Source organism: Saimiri boliviensis, chromosome 9 (genome assembly GCF_048565385.1).
Source record: "Saimiri boliviensis isolate mSaiBol1 chromosome 9, mSaiBol1.pri, whole genome shotgun sequence".
NCBI lineage: Eukaryota > Metazoa > Chordata > Mammalia > Primates > Cebidae > Saimiri > Saimiri boliviensis.
In genome coordinates, this window is record NC_133457.1 from 1470481 (window position 1) to 1486332 (window position 15852).

Genomic DNA, 15852 nt, shown 5'->3' on the forward strand with positions numbered 1-15852 from the left:
CTGAGATCTTGGGCTTTATTATGCAAAGCAGGCCCACTCATGTAGCAGTCGCTGCGAGTGTGTATGTGGACAAGCGTTTGTGTGTGTAGGCACGTGTTCATGTGGATGCGTGTACATGCACACAAGCATCACGCACCACGTGAAGAGCTAGAGGTGAAGAGATGAAAACTACAGGCCAACAAGGTCCCTAGGAAAGCAACAATGTGAAAGTGCTAACATTCAGTGTCCTGGGGCTCTGCGGGCACCGAAGTGTCTAACCAGCCAGGAACTGGAGGTGACAGGAGTCGTCTGGGTGGGAAGGTCATTGCAAAGGCCTCTTAGAGAAGGGGATGCCCATTGAGTAATGAATAGAAGTGAGCCTCACAGAGAAGGGATAGCCAATCATAAAGACACAGCCACATTCAAGTTGGGAGGATCTGGAGTGCGATGTGGCTGGGGAGTGCCTCTGGCCTGTAGAAAGCACGTGGGCCATACCGCCAGTCTCTTCAGGGCTGAGAAAGCCATTATTCTGGCCTAGTGATTCTCAGTCCCAGCACGGATTAGAATCATGTGAGATATTTTAAATACTAGCGAAGTCCGGGCCTCATCCCCAGAGATTCTGATTTAATGAGACTTGAGCAACTCGATTTTTAACGAGCTCCCACGTGATTGGAGGGGGCAGGTCTAAGAGTCACACCTGGAGTCTTAGTAAACAGACGGCTGGCCTTGGCCACTGGCTACATGGATTCTCCTGGTTGGGCTGGAGCAAGCTGGGACTGGAGTCTGCAGGCTACCTGCCCCATTCCTCTTCCTTCCTGCCTAGGCATGTGCCGCTTTATTGCCTTCCGAGGGAAGAAACCCAGGCTGCAGAGCTAGCAGGCCGGCTGCTTACCTGGTACAAAGGTGGTTGAGTGACGTCTGGCCACTCCCGGGTGCTCAAGCTGCTGCTGCTGCTCCCGCATCCCTGCATTCCTGCATTGCTGTGAGCATTTCTGCGACCGCGAGCACATCCTCCTGGGGGTAGCAGGGGTTCAGGATTATTGGTAGCAAGGGGGAGCCATGTGGTACACACCCTAGGTGTATCCACAGGAATACAAGTCAGTACTTGTCAAAAGCCTAGATTCACGAAATTTATCACAGTATGTAATAGAATTTCTCCCATTAAACGCAGTGAAATGAACTAAAACATTGTAATTAGATGCATAATGAAAATAACAGAATATCTAAGAAGAAATCAAAATAGTGAATTTGCATGGTGGGGCTGCTGGGCAGTCAGCTAAGTGATTCCCGGGCCACTGCAGCCAGACGGCATGTGATTCAAATCTGTGCTGGAGCAGAAGAGCAAATTGCTCCATGTCATAAATCTTCTGGGTCATCTGCAAATAGTGGAAACCAGCAATGTTAAATCTGTGAATGCCAAGGGTGCGTTCATACATCAAAATAAACATTTGTACAGGCAACACAAGTCCAAGTGGGAGAAATGTATAGTTGCTTTTATGCGTAAAAGGAATAGCTAAGAATCTCTCCACTGAATCTTTGAAACAATATTTCTATATCCCCTCCCATATTTCCAAGTCAGCTGTAGGTACAATAAACAGATTTTTCTGAGTCAAAATCAGGACACGTGAGTGGAGAAAATACTTTTTTCTGAGTTGTAAATGTATTTATAAAGAAATATTGCCTTGGGCTCCTAGGAGGACAAAAAAAGCAATGCTGAGAGACGTGCTAAGGCTGGGACAAGTGCCATGTGGCAGAAGAAGGCGGGAGGTTCCCTTCACACAGTAGCAGATGAGGTTGTATCTGAGCAGGTTTCTCACCCCGGGGAGCACTGGGAAGCCCATCGCTGTCCTACAGACTGTCCAGGTGGCCATCAGAGAAGGTGTCTGGAGTGGCAGGGCAGCAAAAGTCCACGACAAGTCCCGAGGAGGCAGACAGTGACCTCCCCTGAGGACAGAGAGAGAGTTGCATAAACACCTAAGAGATTAGCATATACGCCAGGAAGGTGGGAGAGGAAGACTAAAAAGATCAGAGGGGAATTTTAACGCGAATGTGACTGAATTATAAACCTGAACTTGCAGAGAAAATTCTGAACTAGATTGAGTTTACTTGGAAATGACTAAAATCAAAACTTTCTGCAGAGTCGGAAATTACATTTACTATAAGAAAATAAAGATTACAGTTCTGCATATCTGAATGTGAGATTGAAAAGGGCAAAGCCATGCCATATGCTTTCCTTTATGTGCTCCTCCTCACGTGGGCAGGGTCCCTTCTTTCGTGGAGACCTGGGCAGGAACGTGGCCACTCCCTCAGACCCCCTTCCCAAGCCACTGCTGTGGGAGGTGGCGAGGCTGAGGCCATTAGCAGAGGCAGATGTATCTAATCATTTCTTCACTCACTTCTTCAAATGCTATTTTCTTTGATTTCTACTCCCTAAAGCCTTGGAATTCTGGGTCAGAAAGCCAAGGGGAAGTTCGAGTAGCCAAGAGCAGTAACGCCAGACTCTCCTCTATAGGAATAACCCCCTTTAAAAACCTGCCTTGACAAGAGTTTTTTGTTGTTGCTGTTTTGGGGTTTTTCTTTTTCTTTTTTCTTTTTTTTTTTTTTTAATTAGAATACCCGGGATTGGTACTGGTTCCAGAAAATGAGCACACACACACACCCCTACATTGGGAGTAGAGTATAAACCTGATGAGATTTTTTTCTGGCAGGCAACTGGATATTATGTTTCAAAAAGTCTTTAAAATGTGCATACCCTTTTAACCAGAAATTCCAGTTCTAGGAATCTGCTTCAGGAAGTAATTTAAAGATCAATGTGAAGCAGCACTTAAGAGCTAGTCCTTGATGTCAACAGAATCTGGGTTCAGGTCCTGATGTCACTCAATGAAACTTGGAGCAAATTACAGAATGTGAGCTTTAATGCCCTGGTATGTGAAATAGGGGTAACAGTCATGCCCAACTCACAAGGCTGTCACAAGGTTAAAATGAGTTCAAACTTGTAAATGCTCAGCACTATGCCCAGCAAGGTATGACAGGCTGATAAATATCACTGCTGGTCTTGATCTATATTGATAGTACTGAGAGGGGAGACCCCCCCCCTTGTCTGTTCCTGCTCCAGCTGTACATGAATGAGCAAGTTAATGAAGCCAAAACATGGTAAGGTCAGATGTCCAGCCAATGGACAGTGACATAGTTTCACCTCAGTTTCTCCTTTAGCATTGTAAGCCCATAAAAGGGAAAAGAAGCTGCTTCTCAGGGAGCTCGGTGAATGAGGCTGTAGCTCCCTACAGCTCCCAGCCAAATAAAAAGCCACTTCCTTCCTCAGTTTGATGTCTGAGAGGTTTGTGTCTCGCCTTTCCTGCTTCAGTACAAGGATGGTCATCACACCCAAGTGTGCAAAAAGAACAAGTGAAAATGCAATCAAAATATCTAGTAAGTGATTCATTTAACAAATGATGACATTCATAGAATAACCATTAGGCCATCCTTTAAAATGATGTTACGGAAATGTATCTATCACTATAAAAAGATGTTCACATGTATAGTTCAGTGAAAGAAGCAGGTTTTCAAACTAGCATGCACGGCATGATGTGCTTTTCATTAATATATGCATAGAGATGCATAGAAAAATACATGGAAAAATAAATGCTAAGATGTTAAGATGGTTGTCTCTGGGTGAGATTATAGGTTTTTTTAAAGCCTACTATCTTTGGCTCTTTTGTTTTTGGTATTGAATTTGTATTTCATTTGTAATAAGAAAAAAAGTATCTTCATGGAAATGTCACAAAGTATAAATGCTCCTTGGGAAGTCACAGGTAAATTTTATCAGGTAATTCTTAAAAATCAAGATTGTCCCTTCCAGAAGAATTCCAATTCTGTAAGAAGGGGAAAAGGTAACAGAAAATCACTGTCAGAACAGCTCTGGGATAATCACCACCATGGAAGAGCTCCACCAATGGATGCTGAAATTCATGGATGAAAGTTGGAGGAGCAATAGAATATTTGAACAGTCTCAAGGCATCTCTCCCAAGGTAGTTATTAATTATTAACGGGAAAATAGTAACTTTGCAGTGGAGGACTCTGGCAGTCAGCCACTTAATTTAGTGGTCAAAGTTAATGTACCAGCAAGGAAACACATCAACATCACAAACCCCTGATATGATGCTCAGCATGAGAAACACACAGAACTTTAATCTCACCAGAAGAAAACAAACTCAAACTGACAGTCTCCAAAATACCTGACCAGTGTTCTTCAAGAGTGTCAAGGACATGAAAGACCACAAAAGACCAAGGAACCATCACAGATAGGAAGTAACTAAGGAGACATGACAACTAAGTGTAACAGTGGGATCCCGGATTGGCTCCTAGAATGACTCAAGAACGCTTATAGAGAAACTGGGAAAAATCCAAGTAAAGTCGGTAGTTTGGTAAGAATAGTATTGGCCTAATACTAATTCCTGGTTTCTGTACTTGTTATATGGCTACTAAGATATTAATGTGAGGGCAAAGCTGGGTTAAAGGAATATGGGAACTGTATTATTTTTGCAATGTTTCTATAAATTTAAAGTTATTTCAAAATAAAAAGTTTAAAATACAAACAAGTCTGGACGAGCCTGGGTACTTTGGGTTAGGCATCATTGGGAAAGTCCCGAAAAGGGCCCAGACAGGAAAAGTCACGGTCCTCATCTCCTCATATTTGAATAGAAAATGTTACTTTTACAACTTGTTAGGCTAAAATTAGATTCACACAAACATAGGGGAAGGCAGCATCTCAGTTTTCAGCACAAACCACAGAGAAAATTCACAGATACTGTCAAAGCATAACATTTCTCTTTTGAATTGTCACTCTTCATAATTTCCCCATTCCAGTTCACTGGTTCAATTCTTTTTTAATCTCAAAGTATCTCTTTTATTCATGTCATACCTGTAAGTCAACAATAAATTTAAAAGATCAGTGATCCTTGAGTTTTAAATATCCCAAAAGGTGTCTTTATTATTGCCCATTTCTTTTGTTTGCCCTCTTAAAATTGATTATGAAATCTTTGTGTTGGCCAGACGTGGTGGCTCACACCTGTAATGCCAGCACTTTGGGAGGCTGAGGCAGTCGGATCACCTGAGGTTAGGAGTTGGAGACCAGTCTGGCCAAATGGTGGAACCCCGTCTCTACTAAAATACAAAAAATTAGCTGGGCAGGGTGGCAGGCACCTGTCATCCTAGCTACTTGGGAGGCTGAGACAGGAGCATTGCTTGAACCTGGGAGGCAGAGGCTGTGGTGAGCTAAGACCACACCATTGCACTCCAGCCTGGGCAACAAGAGCAAAACTCTGTCTCAAAAAAAAAAAAAAAAAAAAAGAAGAAGAAGAAGAAGAAATGTCTGTGTCCTTAGCACCTACTAAAGTGGTTTGGGATACAGGAAGGCTGGTAGACCGAGAGAGCTGATGTTTAATCTCCCACGCCAAGCCTCTTAAAAATTAAAACAAATAGCAACTATAAACACAATGAAACTTATTGGAGTTTACTCTGTATTTACTTACATTACCGTATTCATTCCCACAACAATGTTCCTCTTCATTTTACAGTTGACAAAACAGAGAACTAAGGAAACGAATTCTTTTTAAGGACACAGAATAAGTGGCAGAAGAAGATAGGTCCCAGATGCCAGATACTCTATGATTTATTGAGTATTTTCAAAAATTGTGAATATTCATTGATGAATACCATGGGAATTAGAGGTCTACCTAGAAACTTCTGAAAATCTAAAACTGTGGGTTGAGGAAAGGATACCTATCGCATGAGAGGGCCTGCTGGGAGAGATCACCCTTTCTACCTCACATAGGGTAACCAAAAATACGTACATCTGATGACAACAGGGGAAACAGAAACTACGTCATGCCAATCAATTCAAGGACAAGCAGGAGCTTATTAATCGAGGATTTCTCCTCAGCTATACAGGGATTCCTTCCACATTTTAATATGCAAACTTTCAGTTGACTTAGGATGAAGACTTGATTTGCCGATCACTATAATTCCACAGGTGGAGACTTTTACCACAGAGGGAGTACCACTTTTTTGTGAGAGTTCTCTTCCCTTCCATAAAACATCCTACATACAGCAGCCAGATTAATCTCCTTAAAGTTACAATCAATTTATTCCTCAGCTGAAAAACCTTAAATGGCTCCCCCTGCCTTTGAAATTTTATCCTCAATAGTCTGGCTCCAGCTTTTCTTTTCAATAAAATGTTATCATCAGTTAGGATATTTTTGTAGCAACTAACAGAAATCCCAAATTAAACTGGCCTAAATAAAAGGAAAATTATTTGCTCACGTAACCAGGAGGACAGAAATAGAATAAGGTTTCAGGTTGCAGTGGTTCTGGTTCCACGTCCCTAAGAGTGTCAGAGTCTCAGCCTGCCCCCTCTCAATCTGTGTGTGTGTGCGTGCACACACGCGTGTGTATGTCTATTTCTCCTTGTCAAGCATTCTATATTCCAGCAAAATGAAAACACAAAACTTTGCTGTTCCCACTCTTTTCCATGGGAAACACCCTTGCCACCATTGCTACGCATTCTCCAAGGCCCATGTCTTCCACAATCCACCTCACGTATTACTTATGATTGCAACTAAAGCCTCGTTATAATAGGTGGATCCGAATCATCCCTTGACTCTACTGAGCCAGGGTGGCCAATGTAACACCAAATTTTGGGGGTTCCCATGCTGATGGACACGTGGCTGAGAAAGGTAACTACAAGTGCTGAAGAGGAAATACCAGCTCTTCCATCATCATCATTCATTCACGTCTTGATTCATGACCCAACACCTTTGAGGAGCTTCCAACTGCCAGGTTCTCCGCCCCTGAAGAGCTAAGAGTCAGGGAGATGGACACATAAATAAAAAACTGCCACATACTAAGATCAACATTATGATAGCAATAAGTACAGAGTGAGGACGCATAGAAAGGAAGTGACAAACTCTGCCTGGAGAGTCAGAGAAGACTCAGAAAGACGTAACGCTGGATCCATGAAGGATGTAAATACCAAAACTATTCCAACCCATTAGCTGTTTCTCAAACACGTAAAGTCAATGCAAATACGATCAGATATGTAAGTAGTTCCATTTTACATTCAGGAATTGTTGGGAAAGGACAGGTTAGGACTTTTCAACTAAATATGGCGATAAATTAATTGCATAAAGACAACCCAATCATTTTTTTTATTGACAATAACAGGTTCTTTCCTGAGGCCCTTCTCTGTCTCTCCAGTTCCCCGTTGTTTGCAGGTAAATATCCACCTGCTATTTTACAGTAGTCTTGCTTAATTGACAACCAGCTGCCTCTAAGAAATAAGATATTATGTTCAAATGTAACTATTATTTTCCACCCCCATCTTATCATTGAAAAAAAGACTGAGCACAGGAAATACATTCGTAACACAGCATCTTTACAAAATGAAACAAGCAACGTGAGACAAAGTTCGCGCTGAGAATTCTCTCCCTTTTCAGATGTCAGCTCAAGGTAAGCAAAGACTGTGCAATCATGATTTGGTGAGTTTTATCACATTTCACAAAGCAACAGGGCCAGTGCCAGTCATACTTCAGTGGTGACTTTTAAATTAAAGAATTAGCTGCTCCCTGAATTACCTGTCTTGTGTGTGTTTTTACTAGAAACTTGTATGGCCCCTGAAACATCTGAGGCTCTTCAGTAGAGAATTTCTCTAGCCTGGGAGCTGGGTTTCCGGGCAGTTGGATGCTGCCTCCCTGCTCATCATAATGTTGGCCACGGGTGCCAGAGAGCAGGAGCATGCTGGGCCAGTGCCCTGCAAACATGGTTGGATATAGGCATGAGTAAGACCACCATGACCGTTAAAGGGAGGAAAACAAAAACATCAAGCCATCACTAATTAAACGGCAGCCCTAAGAAACAGGGAAAGCCCGAAAGCAAATAAATGAATCATGAAATTCCAGGCATCTCACTCAATGGATTGGAAGAGATTTGCCGGCAGGCGATAGAACGGAGGATGGAGGGCTACCGAGTGCTGCTTGCTAAGTCAACTTTGCTTCTCAAAGTTATTGTCACTGACACTCACGTTAACAAATAAAACACAGCCATGCACTGTATACCAACAGTTCGGTCAACAATGGACCACATATATGGCGAAGGGCCTACAAGATTATAATAGAACAGAAAAATCCCTAGCTCCTATTGTTACAGCATCATAGCACAATGCTATGATTTTAGTGGTTTTAGTCACGTGGTTTTAGTGATGCTGGTACAAAGCTACCACACTGCCAGTTACATAAAAGTATAGCACATACAATTATGTACAGTACATAACACTTGATAATAAAAGATTATGTTACTGGTTTATGTATTTATTATACCATAGTTTTATGGATATTTTCGAATATATTCCTTCTACTTACTGGAAAAAGAGAAGTTGGTGGCGTGCAGTGGCTCACACCTGAAATCCCAGCATTAGGGAGACCAATGTGGGCAGATCACCTGAGGTCAGGAGTTCAAGGCCAGCCTGGCAAACATGGTGAAACACCATCTCTACAAAAATACAAAAAAACTAGCCAGGCATGATGGCAGGTACCGGTAATCCCAGCTACTCAGGAGGCTGAGGCAGGAGAATTGTTTGAACCCAGGAGGCGGAGGTTGCAGTGAGCCGAGATCACACCACTGCACTTCAGCCTGGATGACAGAGTGAGACTCTGTCTCAAAAAAAAAGAGGAAAAAGATCCAAGATGGCTGATCACTAGCAGCTCGGGATTGTAGCTCCCAGTGAAAACGCAAAGAACGAGAGGACGCCATACCTTCACATGAATTCTTCTTGCTCACGCACCAGGAGATTCCCAGCGGAGGAGCCCCACGGGTCGCCAGCGCGACTCTTGTGACCGGCGAGGCGGTTTTGCCGGCGCCTCGGAGCGTCGGTTCTTGGTGCAGAGTCAGAAAAGCACCATCAATCTTAACGCCGCTGATTGAGTCGGCGCAGTGGGTTGCTCAGATTTCGGCACTGAGAATCAATAAGTTGGACGTCCACTCAGAAACCCAATTACAAAGACGGTAATTATAAAGACCACAGATGGATAAATCTACAATGAAGGGAAGAAAACAGTCAAAAAAGACTGAGAATACCCAAGATCAGAACGCCTCTCCCTCAGCAGGGGATCCCAATTCCTCATCAGCAACGAAACAAGGCTTGATGGAGAACGAGTGTGTTCCATTATCAGAAGCAGGCTTCAAAATGTGGATAATAAGAAACTTCTGTGAATTAAAAGAACTTGTTCTAACACAATCTAAAGAAACTAAGAACTTTGAAAAAAGGTTTGACGAAATGTCAACAAGAATACACAATTTGGAGGGGAAAATGGGTGAATTGATGGAGCTGAAAAACACAATACGAGAACTACGTGAAGTATGCACAAGTTTTAACAGCCGAATTGATCAAGCAGAAGAAAGGATATCAGAGGTCGAAGACCAACTCAATGAAATAAAACTAGAAGACAAGATTAGAGAAAAAAGGATAAAAAGGAATGAGCGAAGTCTCCAGGGAATGTGGGACTATGTGAAAAGACCTAATCTGCGCTTGATGGGTGTACCTGAGTGTGACGAAGAGAATGAATCCAAGCTGGAAAATATGCTTCAGGATATTATTCAAGAAAATTTTCCCAACTTAGTAAGGCAGGATAATATTCAGCTCCAGGTAATACAGAGAATACCACAAAGATATTCCTCAAGAAGAGCAACTCCAAGGCACATAATCGTCAGATTCACCAGGGTTGAAATGAAGGAGAAAATACTAAGGGCAGCCAGAGAGAAAGGTCAGGTTACCCACAAAGGGAAGCCTATCAGACTTACAGCAGATCTCTCAGCAGAAACCCTACAAGCCAGAGGAGAGTGGGGACCAATATTCAACATCCTTAAAGAAAAGAACTTTCAACCCAGAATTTCACATCCAGCCAAACTAAGTTTCATAAGTGAAGGAAAAATAAAGTTTTTTGTGAACAAGCAAGCACTCAGAGAATTCATCACCACCAGGCCTGCTTTACAAGAGCTTCTGAAAGAACCACTACACATAGAAAGGAACAAACAGTATCAGCCTTTCTAAAAAATACCAAAAAGTAAAGAACATCAATATAATGAAGAATTTACATCAACTAATGGGCAAAATAGCCAGCTAATATTAAATGGCAGTATTAAACTCACATATATCATTATTAATTCTAAATTTAAATTGACTAAATTCCCCAATTCAAAGACAGACAGGCAATTTGGACAAAAAACTAAAACTGTATGCTGCATCCAGACCCATCTCACATTCAAGGATACACAAAGACTCAAAACAAGGGATGGAGAGAGACTTACCAACCAACCAGAGAGCAAAAATAAATAAATAAAAAGCAGAAGTTACAATTTTTGCCTCTGCTAAAATAGTATTTAAAGTAACAAAGATCAAAAGAAGCAAAGAAGGACATTATATAATGATAAAAGAATCAATGCAACAACAAGAAGAGTTAAAGGTCCTAAATATATACTCACCCAATACAGGAATAGCCAGACATACAAGACTTATAAAGAGACTTAGACTCCACACAATAATAGTGGGAGACTTCAACATTAATATTAGACAGATCAATGAGACAGAAAATTAACAACGATATCCAGGACTTGAACTCAGATCTGGAACAAGTAAACGTAATTAACATGTATAGAGCTCTCCACTTTACACAAAATGTACACTCTTATCAGTACCACATCATATCAACTTAGAAGTTTAAACGAAATGTTGGTTGGCTCCTTGTTTGTTACTCTCTTCCCTCATTTTCTTTCATGTCTCCATTATCAAGGACAATTATAGGCATACCCATATTTAGACTGCATTCTAGCCCGGGCAACAAAGCAATACCCCCATCCTCTCTCCCTCTTCCTCTTTCTCTTTCTTCCTCGTCTTTACTCTTTTTCTTATTATTCTTTTTCTCTAAAAAAAAAAAAAAAAGAAAGAAAGAGAGAGAGAGGGAGGGAGGGAGGGAGGGAGGAAGGAAGGAAGGAAGGAAAGAAAAGAAAGAGAAAGAAAGAGAAAGAGTTGAGTGTAAAACAGACTCAGGCAGGTCCTTCAGGAGGAATTCCAGAAGAAGATATTTTTATCATAAGAGATGACAGCTCCATGTATGTTCCTGCCCCTGAACGCCTTCCAATGAGACAAGATATGGGATGAAAGACAGTGATATCAATGATCCTGACCCTGTGTAGGCCAAAGCTAGTGTGTGTATATGTGTGGGGTGTGTGTGTGTGTGTGTGTGTGTGTGTCTTCATTCTTAACAGAAGAAATTAAAAAGTAAAAAAATTGCAAAATTGTAGAAAAAAGACTTAAGGAAAAAAGTTTTGTTGGGCTATACAACATTTTTGTGTTTTAAGCTGTGTTACTAGAAAAGAGTCAAAAAGTTTTAAAAAGTAGTTTATAAAGTAAAAAACAACTTACAGGAAGCTAAGGTTAATTTATTATCGAAAAAGAAAAACGGTTTTCAAAAATTTAGTAGCCTAAGTGTGCAGTGTTTATCAAGTCTGCAGTAGCGTCCAGTGAGACCTAGACCTATTCACTCGGACAGCAGAGCAGCCTCTAGTGCTGCAAGATGCATTCATGGTAAGTCCCCTGTACAAGTGTGTACCTTTTTTTTATCTTTTATACCATATTTTTGCTGTACTTTATCTATGTTTAGATACATAAATACTTTCCATTGTATTATAATTACCTACCACATTCAGTACGGTACCATGCTGTACAGGTTTGCGGCCTAGAAGCAATCGGCTATACGATATAGCCTAGGCTTTCACATCTGGGTTTGTGTAGGCACACTCTGTTGTGGTCCCACAATGATGAAATCACCTAATAACGTATTTCTCAGACATATCCACATCCTTAAGTGACGCATTACTGTAGTTAATTCTTTCATCTGGAAAACATCAAGATTGCGATATGGGCATTAGAAACAGAGTCTTACAGATACAGCACAGTGAGGCACAAAAAAATTCAAGGGCTTCCTTTTGGTCCCACAGAACTTAATCCTATAAGAAACTGCACAGTAACATATCAGAATGAAGGTGGAAATTTCCCTACAGGCAGCTCTGGTCCAAGGCGTTGTTCTGAACTTGAGAGAGGGCATCAAGACGTGCTTTTAGGAGCTTCCTCCAGGTCACCAGAAAAACCATGACAAAGTTTATCATTTTGTAATTCAAGATAATCCAATAATGTTCGATTCTATCTTTTTCTTTTCTTTCCTTTTTTTTTTTTTTTTTTTTTTTCAGACAGAGTTTTGCTCTGTAGCCCAGGCTGGAATGTAATGGGCAGTCTCGGCTCACTGCAACCTCCACCTCCCAGGTTCAAGCGATTCTCCTGCCTCGGCCTCCTGAGTAGCTGGGATTACAGACATGTACCACCACGCCGGCCTAATTTTGTATTTTTGCGGAGATGGGGGTTTCACCACTTTGGCAAGGCTGGTCTTGAACTCCTGACCTCAGGTGATCCATCCGCCTCAGCCTCCCAAAGTGCTGAGATTACAAGCATGAGCCACTGTACCTGACCAATTCTATCTTTTTACAGATGAGGAAGACAAGGTCTGAGGAATTACAATTACCTCTTTGAAGTAATAACAGAAACGAAAAAGCTAAAACTTAGGCTTGATTCCTCTGAATCTAACTTCAAACTATATCCAATGGAAAAAAATAATAATATTGATGATGATGATGATGATGACTAAAATCCAGAAAAAAATGAAACCTGTTTTTTCCAAACCTTGGGAATGTTCCTGCAGCCATGACAGTTTCTAGAAAAATCGGCCCTGGATTTCTGGCCCTGAACTTACCTGCATTCCTTCGCTCTCACCATCCCTGGTGAGTACCATTTGTCTGCTCCCTGCTATGTAAAACTAGGCTTCTTTCAGAAAATATAACGCGGGCCTAGAGTCCTAGACTAGAGTCCTAGATTTCCAGGGATTGTTCCGTATTCAACACGGTTTTATAAACTCACTTCATATGCTAAAAAATGTCTTTCTGAGGCTGCAGCCTGGGGCACTCAAAGCACCGTGAGGCGAGGCCGGAACTGACGCCAGCTGGAAAACAGCGCATGCGCCTGCCTCGGCGCCCCGCCCGCTGCCGCTCCGTATTGGCTCTTGGTTTGGGCGCGTTTCCGCTTCCTGCCGCCCGCTTCCGGGCCTCTGCACCCAGGAGAGCCCGTCCATGGTGGAACGCAGGAGGCTGTGAGCCATGATCCTTCCGTCATCCCTAGCGGGTGCCCGGTTCCTCTCTGCCAGCTTCCTGATCTCTCCCTCCCTGCCGGGGCCTTGCAGCCACCACGCCTCTGTCGTTGCTCCTCCTTGGCTGTCCTGAGTGAGAGGGATGACCAGCTCCTAGAGAAGAGCTTCACGTTGGAGGAATATTTGGAGTAGGTCGTTGTTTTCTTAGTTGACTCAACACATTTTTGTTCTGCCTGATACAAAGCTGCTACCATCCGCTAGTGTCATTACTTTAAGTAATAATAATATTTTTGCAGGTTCTGTTTTGTAAATAAATGTTCATTCAAAAAGAGTTTAAAGGGCATTATCTTGTTATTTCAACTTAGTTTGATTTTTAAATTTTAATATTTGTCCTTCCTTTTCTTATTTATCCTCAGTTGGATGAAAATGTTGTCACAGACCTGCACTGGGGAGTCAGTGCCTTAGAGTCTAGAGTTCAAATACCTTCGAGAACCGGGACATTGCAGATGGCTGGCTCTGCAGGCAGGGTGGGGACCAGCGTTCCTGCAGGAAAGTGAGGCATTGGCCTTAGGAGCAAAATTTTAGGGGGTGCCAAAAACTCAGTAATCAAGATAAATAACACTTTCATAAAACAAAATTCATGTCAAAAACCTATGTTTTTGTTTGTTTGTTTGTTTGAGATAGAGTTTCACTCTGGTTGCCCAGGCTGGAGTGCAATGGCGCAATCTCGGCTCCCGGCAACCTCCACCTGCCAGGTTCAAGCAATTCTCCTTCCCCAGCCTCCCGAGTTGCTAGGATTACAGGCATGCACCACCATGCCTGGCTATTTTTTTGTATTTTTAGTAGAGATGGGGTTTCACTATGTTGGCCAGGCTGGTTTTGAACTTCTGACCTCAGGTGATCCACCCACCTCAGCCTCCCAAAGTGCTAGGATTACAGGCGTGAGCCACCACGCCCGGCCAAATCTATGTGTTTTTAACAAACTATCAAATTTTTAAATAGAGACCAGATCAGTAGTATACTTATTTTTCCTTTATGTCACAACCCCAGTGTGGCTTCCCCTATACTGACTGCATGAACGCAACCCCTGGTGAGAACAGTGGAAATTAGAGAGCACATGTCCTGAAAGGTTTCCCATTTATGAAACGCTGTGCTGACTGAACTCTGGGGCCAAATATGCAACCTCCAGCCCTAATGTGGCTTATGAGGATGTGAATATCAAGTATCTCAAAAGAAGCCTTACACTCCGTGCGCCTCTCAGGAATGTAGGTAGGTAAGTATGTCAAGGTAGACGAGCCAGAGTTTTCTTTATAAAAGGAGTTAAAACACATCATGCGAGATGAGGGGAACTGAAAAACTCAGGTTTAGAAGTTCTCCAAGGAGGAAAATGGGGCTATCCCTTCAATGCGTGCTGTGGATGCCAAAAGGAGAGCCTGTCCGTTCCGGGGAAATGAGAGGTCAAGCTCAATAAAGGGATCCTGTCTGGACGTCAGCAAGAAGCATCCATGACTCATGGGGGCATTCTGATAATCTTCCTACCGCTGAAAGAAAGAGAGAGGGCAGGCTCCGAGGGTTCCTCCCTCCTTCCGAGCCTCTCCCTTGGTAGAGGTGGCAGATGAGATCGCCAGAGTTCAGGTTGCTCAGCCTGGTGGCGACACGATCTTCGGGAAGATCATCCGCAAGGAAATCCCAGCCAAAGTCATGTTTGAGGATGACCAGTGCCTTGCTTTCCACGACGTTTCTCCTTAAGCACCAACACATTTTCTGGTAATACCCAAGAAACATATATCCCAGATTTCTGCAGCAGAAGATGATGATGAAAGTCTTCTTGGACGCTTAATGATTGTTGGCAGGAAATGTGCTGCGGATCTGGGCCTGAATAAGGGCTACCAAATGGTAGTGAATGAAGGTTCACATGGTGGACAGTCTCTGTCACGTTCATCTCCATGTTCTTGGAGGTCGGCAGACGCATTGGTCTCCTGGTTAAGCACGTTTTGGGGATAATTTTCCCTTCTCTAGGCAATGATTAAGTTAGGCAAGTTCCAGTATGTTAAATGACACATTTATTTTTGCTTGTGTATGGAGAGATTCAATAAAGAATTTTAAAACCGGATACATAATAAAAGACATTGTGGCATGGTTTAAAAAAAAAGAAAAGAAAAGAGAGGGCAAAAGAAAAAGGAGCACTATGTCTCTCAGAAGGCGCTTTGAGGGTGAAACCACTCTGTAGTCTAACAGCAATGGTCATGTTTCTTGAGTATTCCCAGAGCTAAGCACTTTATATACATGACCTCAGCTGGGCACAGTGGCCCACACCTGTAATCCCAGCACTTTGGGAGGCCAGGGCAGGAGGATCACTTGAGCCCAGGAGTTGAAGACCAGCCTGGGCAACATAAGGAGAATTTAAAAAAGAAAATAATAAAAAGCATTACCTCACATCATGTTGAGAACATCTCTATGAGGTATGTATTATCCTTTATCATGATAAAGAAACTGAGGGTAATAGTAGCAGAGATGGGACTTGAACCCAGGTAGTCCGATTCCAGAGCCTGCATGTTTACTCACTATACTGCCTCTTAGGAGTTAACACAGGTAGAAAGTACTTGCCCGAAATAATACTGATGGAAAG

The 15852-nt window shown here is 42.5% G+C and overlaps 1 pseudogene; it reads left to right on the forward strand.

Annotated features, from left to right (window-relative positions):
• Positions 1-12784: 12784 nt before the first annotated feature.
• LOC101031548 (adenosine 5'-monophosphoramidase HINT1-like) lies at positions 12785-15210 on the forward strand (annotated as a pseudogene).
• The last annotated feature ends 642 nt before the right edge of the window (positions 15211-15852 follow it).